This window comes from Saimiri boliviensis, chromosome 2, assembly GCF_048565385.1.
Source record: "Saimiri boliviensis isolate mSaiBol1 chromosome 2, mSaiBol1.pri, whole genome shotgun sequence".
In the NCBI taxonomy this organism is placed as follows: Eukaryota; Metazoa; Chordata; class Mammalia; order Primates; family Cebidae; genus Saimiri; species Saimiri boliviensis.
The window spans coordinates 7,864,176-7,877,795 of record NC_133450.1 but is presented as its reverse complement, the minus strand read 5'-3'; the positions used below and the strand labels follow the sequence as shown (position 1 = coordinate 7,877,795).

At 45.4% G+C, this 13,620-nt stretch overlaps 2 pseudogenes; one reads left to right on the top strand and one right to left on the bottom strand.

The window, feature by feature from the left end:
• Positions 1-6,202: 6,202 nt before the first annotated feature.
• LOC141582131 (large ribosomal subunit protein eL29 pseudogene) lies at positions 6,203-8,247 on the top strand (annotated as a pseudogene).
• A 4,151-nt stretch (positions 8,248-12,398) lies between these two features.
• LOC141582129 (large ribosomal subunit protein eL29 pseudogene) lies at positions 12,399-12,973 on the bottom strand (annotated as a pseudogene).
• Positions 12,974-13,620: the final 647 nt, after the last annotated feature.

Genomic DNA, 13,620 nt, shown 5'->3' with positions numbered 1-13,620 from the left:
TGAATCTGCGAGTCAGAAGTTGCAGTGAGCTGAGATTGCACTACTGCACTCCAGCCTGGTGACAGCGCGAGACTCCGTCTCAAATATGCATATATATATATATATATATATATATATATATATATATATATAAAATCATATATGTACATGAGTATGGCAAGTTTAAAGTTTTCAGGTGAAATGCCATCCTAGCCAGACTGGTTTCATTCTGAAGAAATGTGTAAATTATTGAGGAATAGAGGTGAGTTAGGTATAGAAGAACAGGCTAAGATCCATCATATCTAACCTGTACGGTACAACCGACTCATTCCTTTCATACATTAAGGTTAAAATTCAAAGAATCATATAGTATAGAATGACGGTGTGCCCGTTATCGCCTTATTGCTTCACATCTTCACACCTCGTCTTCACTGCCCCTGCCTGGCTAACGTGGTGAAACCAAAACTCTCCTATGATACTGATGCTGAATCCCGGAAACATTTGTCTTCACCTGATGGCTTAATGACGTTATGCTTTGTCAGTGGGGGGCTCTGGAGGGATGCTTCAGAAGAAACGGGCTTCTCTTCCTGGTCCTCGGGTGCTTTCTTTTCTTCTTACTCCTGTGGCTCCCCTGTGATTAAGGATAAGACTCACCCCCAGCAAGTTTCACTTTAACCCCATAGGCAGCTTCTGGCAAGTTCCACAAGTGTCCTGGCTGGCTTCTCAGGGATACCAGCAGCACTCCCATGGGCAGCTTCTTAACAAGATTTTCTAGCACCCAGTGGATGCCTGCTTGCCCGCCAGCCCGTCTGTCACACCCAGTAACTTCCTCTGCCATTCATTGGTGACAGCTATACCTTCTCAGTAAGGTCTCTGTCTCTGCATCAGGAGTGGAGACACTCCAAGTTTGTCCCTTTCTTGGGTTCTCTGTGTCATCCCTAGGGTGGACCCTAAGCTGCTCCCTCTATCTTCTTCTATTCCTGTTTTCTTCAGAGTTCACTTTACCCTTTAATAGCGAACTCCCAGCTATTAGTTAATGTTGTTTTTTCTTTTCTTTTTTTTTTTTTTTTTGAGACAGAGTTTCATTCTCTTGCCCAGGCTAGAGTGCAGTAATGCAATCTCAGCTCACTGCAACCAGGTTCAAGCGATTCTCCTGCCTCAGCCTCTGAGTAGCTGGGATTACAGACGCGCTCCACCACACCCAGCTAAGTTTTGTATTTTTAATAGAGATGGGGTTTCACTATATTGGTCAGGCTGATCTCGAACTCCTGAGCTTGTGATCCGCCTGCCTCAGCCTCCCAGAGTGCTGGCATTACAGGCATAAGCCACTGCACCCAGCCCTAGTTAATAATTTTTTACATTAAACTTTTGTTCCAAATACTGTGTGGTTTCTGTCTCCTAACCAGACCCTGAGGGATACAGAGAGAGAATTAAAAGGAATCATTTTCTGCAATTCCCTCACATTATAGGTGAGGATATTGAGCCAGAAGGACAGGGAGAGGGACCAGAAAAGCAAATGTCTTGCCTTTCACTCAGTGAGAGGTATAGTTAGAGGTGGAAGCCATAACACCTAGCAGGCAATTTCGGTAGTGGCTACCCTATACTCACCTAGCTCAATGTCTGGAATATAGAAAGTGTTGCATAGAAATGTGTGGAGTGAGTGAATTAATGAATTATGGCTCTAAGAGCAAGGTTTGGTTGGGGAAGTTCAGGGAAGAGAAAGCATGAAGGTGTAGGGCAGGCGTCCCCAAACTAGGGCCCGCAGGCCGCATGCGGCCCCCTGAGGCCATTTATCCGGCCCCCCACCACACTTCAGGAAGGGGCACCTCTTTCATTGGTGGTCAGTGAGAGGAGCACAATATGTGGCAGCCCTCCAATGGTCTGAGGGACAGTGAACTGGCCCCCTGTGTAAAAATTCTGTGGACGCCTGGTGTAGGGTCTTTGATAATGATGAAGTTATCACTGAGATAAGAAAACGATGCAGGAGAGACCAAGAGCTCTTGGCAAATAATTTGCCAATTACTTCATAATGGAACAGGCTAACCCAGTAGCTTGACTTCAGCTCATAGATGACCTGGTGATTTGGGGTTGATTTCTTTTCTTTTCTTTTTTTTTTTTTTTTTTGAGACAGAGTTTCTCTCTTGTTGCCCAAGCTGTATTACAATGGCTTGATCTCGGCTCACTGCAACCTCCGCCCCCCGGGTTCAAGTGATTCTCCTGCCTCAGCCTCCCAAGTAGCTGGGACTACAGGCGCCCACTACCACATCCGGCTAATATTTTGTACTTTTAGTACAGACGGGGTTTCACTGTGTTAGCCAGGCTGGTCTCCAACTCCTGACCTCAGGTGATCCAACCCCTTGGCCTCCCAAAGTGCTTGGATTACAGGCATGAGCCACCATGTAATCCCCGCAGTGACTTTTCAGATCACTCAGGCTGCCCAAATATTTACCAGATGGAGGCAGCTTCCCTGGAAGGGTTCCCAACCTAATTGGTTTGTGGCATCCAAGAGGAGGCAGCTTGGTTCATGCCTGTAATCTCAGCACTTTGGGAGGCCGAGGTGAGTGGATCACCTGAGGTCTGGAGTTTGAGATCAGCCTGGCTAATATGGTGAAACCAAAACTCTACTAAAAATAAAAAAATTAGCCAGGCATGATGGTGTGTGCCTGTAATCCCAGCAACTCGGGAGGCTGAAGCAGGAGAATGGCTTGAACCTGCTGGGGGGTGAAGGTTGCAGTGAGCCGAGATCACACCATTGCACTTCAGCCTGGACAACAACAGTGAACGCAGTCTCAAAAAAAAAAAAAAAAAAAAAAAACAAAGAAAAGAGGAGGCAGCTCTTTGTTATGGCTGAAAACCAATGGCAGTAAAGGAGGCCCCTCCAGAATTGGCTCCATCTCCCACTCATTCTCTTGAGATCCCAACAACCCACAAAGCAGTGCTTTGGATTGTGTAATTAGAAGTTTGTCTTTAACTACGATGGTTTTAGCATTGCAGGTGCCAATAGTTTCTTTGAAGCATTGGCTGGGACCCAGGAGTCGCTCCTTATTTCTAATTAAGGCATGTTCCGATAGCAAAAGAAGAAAGACTAGTCTAGCATTTCAGTTAGAACAGGGTGGTAGGATGGATTCGGCTAGGGCAAACTTCTCTTAGACAAACTGCTTTGACAAGTTCAAGAAAAAGGAGGGGATTCTAGGAGTAACAAGATGAAGTGGAAAGAACACTAGCCCTGAAGTTCAGCTCTCAGAGGTCAAGTCCCAGCCTTGCTACTGACTGGTTGTATGATCCTAGCCAGCTCACTTCACTACTGAAGCATCAATGCTCTTTTTTGAAAGTCTCACCTTAACGATTTCTGAATCCCAGCAATAACATCCTAAGAGATTATGGGATTCAGGGCACCTCTCCTCTTCATCCACTGCCACCTTCAAAAAATTGACTTCTGTATGTTTCAGAGTAAATGTTTATTCTTTAAGAGTAAGGATTTCAAGGCTGGATGCAGTGGTGCACACCTGTAATCCCAGCACTTTGGGAGGCCGAGGCAGGAGGATCACCTGAGGTCAGGAGTTCAAGACCAGCTGGCCAACATAGCGAAATGCTGTCTCTACAAAAAAAAAAAAAAATTAGCCGGACCTGGTGGTGGGTGCCTGTAATCTCAGCTACTTGGGAGGCTGAGGCAGAGAATCACTTGAACCCAGGAGATGGAGGTTGCAGGAGTCCAGACTGTGTACTGCACTCCAGCCTGGGGCAACAGAGCAAGACTCCCATCTCCAAATAAATAAATAAATAAATAAAAAGAGTAAGGGTTTCACTTTGTGCCTGTCTCAGAGAAAATGACCAAAAGTGTTTGTCTTCTGCATGTATTCATTCAGTTATTCTCTGAGCACCTTCCAGGGGTTGAAAGAAGTACTAATCCTTTTTTCAGACTCATACACACAGACCCCTCCGGTACAGTTTTCCAGCTCAGCAGCACACGCTAACTCCTCCTTTCCTGTACTCACAGCAGTCGGCATCTGCCAGCTCATTTCCTCATCTATCCCATCATCTCTCTTTCACTCCAGAGTTTAGCCATTAAATGGTTACCTTATTTCTCAAAGGCATTTGCCATATCTCTAACCAGATGTGAGATGTGAAGGGCAGAAACTGGACCCTGCACTTTCTGCCTCCGACAGAATCTAGTTCAATGTCCTCCACACGGGTAGTGCTCAGTTAATGGTCCTTAATTGATGAGTCCATTAGCATTGTGGGTGTACGAAGGCATATGAGTGGATGTTCCAGTCCTCAGGAAAGATTCAGTGTAATTGAGGGAGACATTGCGACCTGAAGAGTTAGGTGACAGTTGGAAGTGACGTCGCCAGGCCTGTGATTCATTGTCAATAAATGCAATAGGTCAGTGTGGTTCTCAACCTTTGGACCCCAGACCTCTTGTAAACTATGGGTTATACTAAGCATCACAAATCCTTATATCTGTAAGATGACTCAGACACATCTCAGATGGTGGCCCCCTCCCCGCTTATCTGTGGTTTGGATTTCCGATGTCTGTTCCCCAGTCAATCAAGTTTCGAAAATATGAAATGGAAAATTCCAGAAATAGACAATTGATACATTTTAAAATATGCACCACCCCCCTTTATCCAGCATGGGATATGGAGCCTCCCTGTGTTCAGCATATCCACACTGTAGAGGCTACCTGCTCGTTAGTCCCTAGGTAGCCATCTCTGTTATAAGATGACTGTCACAGTATCATGGTGCTTATGTTCAAGTGACTCTCATTTTACAGGATAACAAGTCCTTGAATAACATTGTTCTTTTTCTCTTTCTTTTTTTTTTTTGAGTTGGAGTCTCACTTTGTCACGTAGGCTGGAGTGCAGTGGCATGATCTCAGCTCACTGCAACCTCCGCCTCCTGGGTTCAAGCGATTCTCCCACCTCAGCCTCCAGAGCAGCTGGAATTACAGGCACACGCTACCACGCCCAGCTAATTTTTGTTGGCTCACTGCAACCTCCACCTCCCGGGTTCAAGCGATTCTCCTACCTCAGCCTCCAGAGCAGGTGGAATTGCAGGCACATGCCACCACGCCTGGCTAATTTTTGCATTTTTAGTAGAGACAAGGTTTCGCCATATTGGCCAAGCTGGTCCCAAACTCCTGACTTCAAGTGATCCACCTGCCTCAGCCTCTCAAAGTGCTGGGATTACAGGCATGAGCCACTGCACCCAGCCTCTGTTATAGTGTTGATGAGGGAAAAAAAAAGATTCCTGGCTGGGGCTGACATCTGTGTGGAGTTTGCTCATTCTCCTCAAGTCTGCGTGGGTTTCCTCCCACATCCCAAAGATATGCACATGAGGTGAATTTGCATGTCTACTTTGTCTCAGAATGAGTGAGTGTGGGTGTGGGTGTGGGTGCACCCTATGAGATAATGGCACCCTCTCCAGAATGGGTTCCCACCTTTCACCCTGAGCTGTTGGGATAGGCTACAGCTACCCATGACTCTGAACTGCAATTATTACTTGCTTTTAATAATCTTTCTTAAATACATGCATAGCACACATTTATCGTAAAGTTTAATATGAGTAGCTTGGCCTTTATTTAGAAGTTTGGTGATAGTTTTGTTACCAGAAATACGCTACAGGATCTTAACTCTTGTTTATATCATTAATCTATGGTAAAATTTGATTTCCTTATATGTTGTTTCACTTAAAGTTTCAGTTTCTAAGAACCTACTGATGATGTTAAGTGAGGACTTACCGTACTTAATGGCCTCAAAGCATAAAGAGTAGTGGTGTTGGCAATTTGGGTATGCCAAAGAGAAGCCATCAAGAGCTTCCTTTGAGCCAGAAGATAAAAGTTCTCCACTTAATAATGAAAGAAAAGATATTGTAGGATGAGGTTGTTTAGATCTACGACAAAGGCCAGGTGTGGTGGTGCAAGTCTGTAATCCCAGCACTTTGGGAGGCTGAAGCAGTCGGATCACGTGAGGCCAGGAGTTCGAGACCAGCCTGGCCAACATGGCTAAACCCCATCTCTACTAAAAATACAAAAAATTTAGTTGGGTGTGGTGATGCATGCTTGTAATTTTAGCTACTCAGGATACTGAGGCAGAAGAATCACTTGAACTCGGGAGGCGGAGGATGCAGTGAGCCTAGATTGTGCCACTGCACCCCAGCCTGGGTAACAGATCAAGACTCCATCTCAAAAAAAAAAAAAAAAAAAAGAACTGTGATAAGGAGTTTGTGCTAGTTTTGCTGTCACGCCTCTAACTGCAAAAGTTACTACCACAGTGTGTGGTAAGTGCCTAGCTAAGATGGAAAGGCATTAATTTTTGTGGGTAGAAGACATGAACAGAACGTGTTTCAACTGATGGCAATGGGTTTGGTATTATCCAAGGTTTCACGCATCCACAAAAGGTCCTAGAATGTCTCCCCCAGATAATAGGGTACTTATTTTTAAAATATATATTGTGATTGGCAGAATATAGCCTCTCAAACGCCTAGGATTTCATGCTATCCTTTGTTCATCATGAACTTCTAAAACAGATGCTACTCTTCCTGTCCCAGGAGTTTTAAAGCTGTGAGTTTTGATGCAGACATGGCCAATTCCAAGAACCGTACCACACACAACCAGTCCTGCAAATGGCACAAAAATGCCGTCAAGAAACCCCGATCACAAACATGAATCACTTAAGGGGGTGGACCTCAAGTTCCTGAGGAACATGCGCTTTGAAGCACAACAAGAAGGGCCTGAAAAAGATGCATGCCAACAATGCCAAGGCCATGAGTGTGAGAGCCAAGGCTATTAATGCCCTTGTGAAATCCAAGGAGGCTTGCCCAAGAGCAGAAAGCGCATCGGCCGCAAGCTCGATCGATTTGCCTGCAGTGCCCACCGCAAGCTTGGAAAGTGTGCTCGTGCCTACACTGCCAGGGGTCTCCGGCTCTGCTGGCCAAAGGCCAAGGCTCAAAACAAGACCCAGACCACGGCTTCAGCTCCAGCCTCAGTTTTGGCTCCAGCTCAGGCTCCCAGAGGTGCTCAGGCACCCGTCAAGGCTCGCAAGTGGAGGTCTCTGTCTGTCTTCATTCTGGCAGACAGAGACCTCTACTTGGGAGGCTTCACGGGTGACCTCTGGTCTGCTGTCTGCTTGCGGCTGGTGCCTTCTTGTGCTATTTGCATGAATAAATTGGAGGCAGGAAAAATTCAGACATATATACACAGATGTTAAAAGAAAAATTACCGTGTGGGTTCTGTGAACATTTTTTGAAGTTAAAAATCATCATATTCAAATAGGGTTTGTTCAAACCACTGGCATAAACAGCTAGAATTTAGAAAACAAAGTGAACAATGCAGCCTAAGTGGTTCAGTGGATTTTCTTTTTCATGCAAAAGATGAGATTTGAATAATAATTTGAATAATGATGACGTTTATACATTTCAGGTGTAATATATTAAGTATATGCATTTCAGGTGTCCCAATGTATATGAAAGGAGAAAGCTTCATACCTACATGTTATAATTCTCTGATAGGTCATGATACCTTAAATCAGATGAATTTGAGTGCAGGTGAATTTGAGCGCAGGTGAAGGATGATTAACTTCTTTAAGAGCAACCAGAAAATTAGCAAAGACAGGAGAAACCATTCACCCTAACTATGCATACTAATCAGCCAGGACACTATGAAACTTATTAAATCAGATTTTCAATCTTCTAAGCGCTGTAGACAACTATGTGACATCAGCCACACCCTCAAATCTTAAGGGAAACATGAATACAAGAATACCTATGTGCAAGAAATCATGCATGAAAGGACTCTGCCTTCAAATCAAGGCCAGCTGTTTTTGTCTGTCATCAAATGTGAATGGAGGTACGGGTACTAGTCCCACACATGCCATAAACTAGAAGTGAGTCACTTCTTGAATAAGTCATTTCATTCCTTTAGACTTTGATCTGATAAAGGGAGGGATTGGACCAAATAATCTTTAAGGTCTCTTCCTATTAGTGTGTTTCTGCCTTTTGGTCGATGACTATGATGAGCAGTGCCATCTGTTCCCAAGTTGCTGGCTGGTGCCACTGCTCTCGTCCTGTGTTCTAGGAGAAGTGAATAGAGGATTTGCCTAGGGAGGAGAACAGAGGCAGACATGACTTCCTCATTTGATGTGGAATAAGTCTTGATAGGCTGTCATTTCCATAACCCTTTCACAAAAGTTGTTTCTCTACAAGAAGTGAAGCTTCCCTTTCTCCCTTTCTGACCTGTCCCTTTAGGCTAAAATTTGCCAGCGAACCTGATTTCTTTCTTCCTATTTTTGAACTTGATTTCACTCACATAAGAAATGCCGCCTGTTCACTCCCTGCACTGCTGGGAGGAAATCATGTAAGATGACCCAGCGTTTTTGAAAAATATCGTGGTATGAAAGATCACAATGCTTAAAAATGTTCATAGCCTTTTATCTTATAATCTTCCAGAAATCAATCTTAAAGAAGTAATTTAAAAGGTCATTACAGATTTAGATATGAGGATGCTCATCATTCAGTTGTATAACTGCAAAAGCTGGAAGCAGCCTATACTTCCAGAACAGAGGAATGCTGAAGAAGTTATGGCATATTGAAACGATGAAATACTGTGTTAACAAATGGCATTAAAGACTTTGAAATAGAGACTCGGAGGCCACTTGTTTTGAAAAATGATAAGTGAAAAAAGAATACAAGATACAAAATTAGACTGGGCGCAGTGGCTCACGCTCGTAATCCCAGCACTTTGGGAGGCTGAGGCAGGCAGATCACCTGAAGTCAGGAGTTCGAGATTAGCCTGGCCAACATGATGAAACCCTGTCTCTACCAAAAATACAAAAATTAGCCAGGCATGGAGGTGGGTGCCTGTAATCCCAGCTACTTGGGAGGCTGAGGCAGAAGAACCGCTTGAACCCTAGAGGTGAAGGTTGCAGTGAACTGAGATTGCATCATTATACTCCAGCTTGGGCGACAAGAGTGAGACTCCATCTCAGAAACAAACAAACAAAATTGATTGTATCATGTGATTTCATCTCCATAAACAAATAAAATGGATAGAAAAAATATTGAGAAGAAATATACCAAAATGTTAGCAGTGGTATTTCTGGATGCTGGGATTTCCTCTTGCTTATACTCATCTAATATTTTTATTAACAAATTTTTATTGTTATAAAAACAAAAATACTGGCCAGGTGTGGTGGCTCCTGCCTGTAATCCCAGCACTTCAAGGCAGGTGGATCGCCTGAGGTTAGGAGTTCGAGAACAACCTGGCCAAAACGGCGAAATCCTGTCTCTGCTAAAAATACAAAAATTAGCTGGGCATGGTGGTGTGAGCCTGTAATCTCAGCTACTCAGAAGTCTGAGACAGGAGAATCACTTGAACCCAGGAGGCGGAGGTTGCAGTAAGCCAAGATCTAGCAACTGCACTCCAGCCTGGGCAACAGAGCAAGACTCCGTCTCAAAAAAAAAAAAAGAAAAAAAAGAAAGAAAGAAAGAAAAAAGAAAACTCACAGGACAGGAGACCCTACCAGGAAGATAATTGTGGGGCTTCCCCTCAAGCTTCCCACCCACATGGGTGGCCCTGATGAGACAGAGCATGTACACATTCATTAGTGGCTCCCTGACCTGCCAAAGCGGTCCAGCGGAAGGTGCTCTGCTGTGCTTGTCATTAAATTTAGACTACAGGTGGCAGGAAGGACACAGGAGGAAGGATTAAAGATCTAAGGGGGCAGCTGCTTAGGAAGTTTTGGGAACTTAAATCTGGGTTGTGCTGTTGAGTGGAAACACCACTTCTAAACATCCCAGCCAGCTGCTGTGGCACTGTTTGTCCCAAGAACTGGAGGTGACGACTCACTCATCCACACAAATACCCAGACTGCGCACCACCAGCAGGAGTCTGCTGAGACCAGGAGCTAACCGGGTGGGCAACCCCACTAGAGACTTTTGGGGGTGCTCTGCTTGCTCTGAAGGCTGGCTGATCCCACAAGGGGAATCCGCAGGCAGCCTGGACAAAGCCTGGGCAACCCCCGGGAGATCTTCTCTTCATATCAAGCACCGGGCAGGGAGGTCAAGTGTGAGGGCTCTGGAGTGAGAGCCACTTTCGTCTTCCAGCTCTTCTGCTAACTAGGCTGGAGGATAAACCTTGGATAAGCTGCTTGATTGGTGCCTCACTTTCCCCATGTAGCATGGAACGTTGGACCTGCCATATGGTGGATGCTTGACAAAGGCTGTTGAATGAAGGACAAGGGGTAGGCTAGGGTGGGCCTCATCAAGCAGACCCCTGAGGAAGGCTCGCAGGGGCTTCTCCCCTTTGAGAAGAGACACATGGCGTGTCACGGTTTCCTGCTCTCCCACACCCCTACACTGCTCAACTAAGAGGGTCCCCTTCTATCCGTGCAGGCATGTCGCTGGCTTTCCTCTTGGTGGGTAGCCACAGTTAGGCATGGCTCAGTCTTGGCAGGGTTTGGGGCAGCAGAGTCCTCACCATCAGTTGGTGGGCTGGTGGGAGCTTCTTTCCTCCATCGGTCTCACAGTCTTGCTTCCTCTAACATATTTCCATCTCAGCCACAATGTAATTATATTATCTTTAAGAATGTAGGAAAACCTTCCCCACTACTTCCCACCACCTCTACCCTGCCTCTGGTCACAGGCGATGGAGTCCAGGCTTGAGCCAAATGTAACCAGCCCACAAGGGTCAAGAGGGCCCCAGGGGGCCTTAAATATACAAGGAAAAAATAAAAGCACATCAAGGCCCTCCCAAGGGGCCAGCCAAGAGAATGTTGAAGCCCACACAGAAGTTCTTTAAAAGTTGAGAGGGGTGGGAGAGCTTCCCTTGAGGGTAACTGAGAAGAAGGATAAACAGGAAAATCAGCATTCAAAGGAGAGGATGAGGGAAGGGAGGCTATCCCCGCACACCCAGGGTGGGCGGTTACAGGAGATCTCACAGTTCATCCACAGCTCTCTCTCATCCTAAGTGTCTCTGCAGCCTCTGAAGATAAAAGTTTCTCTACTTTTAACCACGAGCAGAGACAGAGGCATGTCAGGCGTGGACCCCAGTAACCAGTTCACGATGGAAATCCAAGAAGAGAGAGACACATATCATTAGTTGCTGCCCGGGCTCTGTGGGCGGAGGGGCTGGGGGAGGGTGGGGACGGAAGATGGAGTTTATCCACAGCCCATCAAGCCCACCAGCAGCAATTGCTCCCGGTGTTGGGGATTTGGGGGCTTCTTCCCAGGCCACTGTAGCTAATTGAAGTCAACTGTGTGCAGAAACTCAGTTAAAATGGAATTTTAGCAGAATTCTTCATGTGGATGCTGTGGTTAAACAGAAATTCCTTTTAAATGATGCTTGAACAGTGAGTCAAAATGAGGCCAGAAGGCTGGTGATGAGTAACTCCAGGACAGAGCAAGGGCTGGGTGGAGAGGATATTTACGTGGAACGCACAGGCCAGAGTGGAAGGGAAATGATTCCTTCTTCAGGTCTCTCAGCAGGAGGTGGCCTCCTCCTCTCCTCCCACCCATCCCTGTTCTATAGGGAGTATTTTTTCCTTATAGAATTCTTGAGCCTGATTGAACTTCAGTGATCATAGTTAAGAATCTGTCTTTCTCAAGATAAAGTGTCTTTTGTTGTTTTTCTCTTATTAAAAAGTACCACTGCTCTGCCGGCGTGGTGGCTCACGTCTGTAATCCGAGCACTTTGGAAGGCTGAGCCGGGTGCATCACTTGAGGTTACAAGTTCGAGACCAGCCTGGCCAATGTGGTGAAACCCTGTCTCTATTAAAAATACAAAAAGTTAGCTGGCGTGGTGGTGCATGCCTGTAATCCCAGCTACTTGGGAGGAGAGATTTTCTTGAACCTGGGTGACAAAGGTTGCAGTGAGCCAAGATCATGCTAGTGCACTCCAGCCTGGGCTAATGAGTGAGACTTCATCTCAAAAAAAAAAAAAAAGTATTATTGCTCAATACAGAAAATTCGGAAAATACTAATACAAGTAAAAAGAAGAAATGTTAAAGTATTCACAATCTTTCTTAAACATCACTATTATGCCATGTTAGATCATTATTACACCCTTTTAGGTAAATATATATATATATATATATATATATATGTAATATATTTGGGTGTATATAATATATATGATACACACACTAATGTAATTTTTTCAAACAAAAACAGGTCCGTCCCGTAGTGTGAATTTGTGATTTTTTTCCTCCTCTTTTACCCCACATTTTCTGTGGCTGTAGACACATTTCCCAGCATCATTTTAGTTGCTGCATACTTTCCTATTACCTGAAGTCGATTTAGCCAATTCCCTGTTGCTGCACACTTAGGTTGTTGCAACATTTTCTTGATTATAATTGTTGTAACAGACATCCATGCAGCTAAATCTTTGCAGAAATTCTTTGCTTTTTTTTTTTCCTGCCTCAGGTTTATTTGTACAAATAGCACAGGAGGGACCTCAGCCCCATGCAGACGGCAGCCAGGGGGTGGGGTGACACCAGTCCTTCTGTCCTCAGGTTGGCAGACAGAGGTCTCCACTCTGAAGCCTTTGTAGGGGCCTGAGCACCTCTGGGAGCCTGAGCTGGAACTGAAGCTGGAGCTGCAGGCTGGGCCTTGTTTTGACCTTTGGCCTTGGTCTTTGGCCGGCACAGCCTGAGCCCCTTGGCAAGGTGGGCGTGAGTACGCTTCCAAGCGTGGGGTGGGCAGTGTAGGCAAATGGATCGAGCTTGCGGCTGACACCCTTTGGGATCTTAGGTTTAACCCCCTTGGGCTTTACGAGGGCCTCGATAGCCTCGGCACGTGCACGCATGGCCTTGGCCTTGGCCTTGTTGGCCTGCATCTTCTTTAGGCCCTTCTTGTGCTTCTTGGCAAAGCACATGCTCCTCAGGAACCTGGGGTCCACCCCCTTTAGAGACTCAGATCTTTGTGCTTGGGGTTTCTCGATGCCATTTCTGTGCCATTTTTGGAACTGGTTGTGTGTGGTGTGGTTCTTGGACTTGGCCATGTCTACACTGTAAGCTACAGCTCCTGAAGCGCCTAGACCCGGAAGAGCTTGCATAAATTCTTAACCTTTTCATTGGATAAATTCCCAGAAGTTAAATTGCTGAAGCTCCCTCGTATTTATATGTTGGGAAAGTTAAACCCGGATATTGGCCTAAAATACTGAATTATTACCGGCATGGACAACTCATGCCAATGAACTCCAGGGGCAGTGCTGTTTGCTCTGTACAAGGAAGAGACTCTCCATCCTCATGTGACAGTTGGAAATACCAGCTGTGAGAATGCAAGCCACAATTATAACTTCTTGTAAAAGCAAGGGCTCTTCATTAAAAGCCATCCATGTGAGTTATGCATCATCTGGAGACTCAGGTGTGGAATACTTTGGAATGTATGTGTGTATATCAGACCTGTCATTCCAATCTACCTTTAGCTTGCATGGACATTGCACCCTTCTTTCTCTTGTCATTGCATACCTTCTTCCGCTGGCCACAGGTGAACTGGGATATAAATGCTTTTCAAAGTTCTATAGGAATGTCCCTGCCCATATCAAATAGTGCCTGCTTCTCACTTAACATCTCTGCTCTGAGGCTACTTAGAGTCCAATTCAAAGGCCTCAGAACAGAAGCACAAACTATCATATCTATTAGAAAG